The 1,216-nt window shown below is 40.0% G+C and overlaps 1 pseudogene; it reads right to left on the bottom strand.

Annotated features, from left to right (window-relative positions):
• The window catches only part of LOC116695329 (5-hydroxytryptamine receptor 3A-like), a 176,825-nt pseudogene that overhangs the window by 10,557 nt on the left and 165,052 nt on the right, over positions 1-1,216 (bottom strand).

Below are 1,216 nucleotides of genomic sequence, written 5' to 3'. Positions count from 1 at the left end.
TTGTATACACATGTATCATGTATACATACACATACACCATGCATACATGGTGTGTTGTATATCTGTTTTAGTCATCAAAGAAGGGGAAGGGGTAAGGGGTAAGGGTAAGACATGGAAAATGCGATTCAGCGTGTGGATGAATGAAGGAGACCACGCCTCCCCAGGTTGCTTGGCAACAGGAACCGTGATGCAACAGAGAGAAAACAGACAGCAAACAGAATCAGAGCTGGGGGGGGTGCCTGACATTAATTTAAAATGTAGAAATGTGCTAACTACTGGAACCACTGGGTGTTTGGCATTTGTTTGAAAAACAAATTAAACAGGTAGTTGATTATCACAATAGTTGCAGATTAATTGACCAATCATTTAAGTTCTAAACTAAAAGGGGGTTGAAAAAGACTTTATTTTGATTTTTTTCTTCAACCAATCTGCTCACGAGGTTTTAGTCTTTTTAACGTGACATAAATATATTTGAAAATAAGGCCTTAAAAGTCTTCAATATCTTTAGAAATGATTACATTTCATTCACAAAGGTAACATTTCAATTGTCTCTTCATAAGTTTAAATTACATCATTGTTTTGTCACAAAGCATGTATGTAGTGCATACTACACTACAGTCGTGGTCAAAAGTTTTGAGAATGACACAAAGTCTGCTGCCTCAATTTTTATGATGGCAATTTGCACGTACTCCAGAATGTTATGCCGAGTGATCAAGGAACTGCAATTCTGCAAAGTCCCTCCTTTCAATAATGAACTTAATGTTAAAAAACAGTCCACTGCTTTTAGCCCTGCCACTAACGTACAGCTGACATCAATGGTCAGTGATTATTTTGGAACAAACGTGAGAGTGTTGATGAGGACCAGGCTTGAGATCACTCTGTCATGCTGGTTGAGTTAGAATAAAGGACTGGACGCTTTAAAAGGAGGGTGGTGCATGAAATCATTCTTCTTCCTCTGTTAACCATGGTTACCTGGAAAGAAACATGTGCTTTCGTCATTGCTTTGCACAAAAAGGGCTTCACAGGCCAAGATATTGCTGCTAGTAGGATTTCACCTAAATCAACCATTTATCAACCATTCAGAACTTCAAGGAGAGAGGTTCAGTTGTTGTGAAGGGCGTACAAAAAAGTCCAGCAAGCGTCAGGACCGTCGCCTAAAGTTGATTCAGCTGTGGGATCGGGGCACCCCCAGTGCAGAGCTTGCTCAGGAATGGCA

The sequence above is a fragment of the Etheostoma spectabile genome, chromosome 9, assembly GCF_008692095.1.
Source record: "Etheostoma spectabile isolate EspeVRDwgs_2016 chromosome 9, UIUC_Espe_1.0, whole genome shotgun sequence".
Lineage (NCBI taxonomy): Eukaryota > Metazoa > Chordata > Actinopteri > Perciformes > Percidae > Etheostoma > Etheostoma spectabile.
This window is presented reverse-complemented; position numbering and strand designations above follow the sequence as displayed.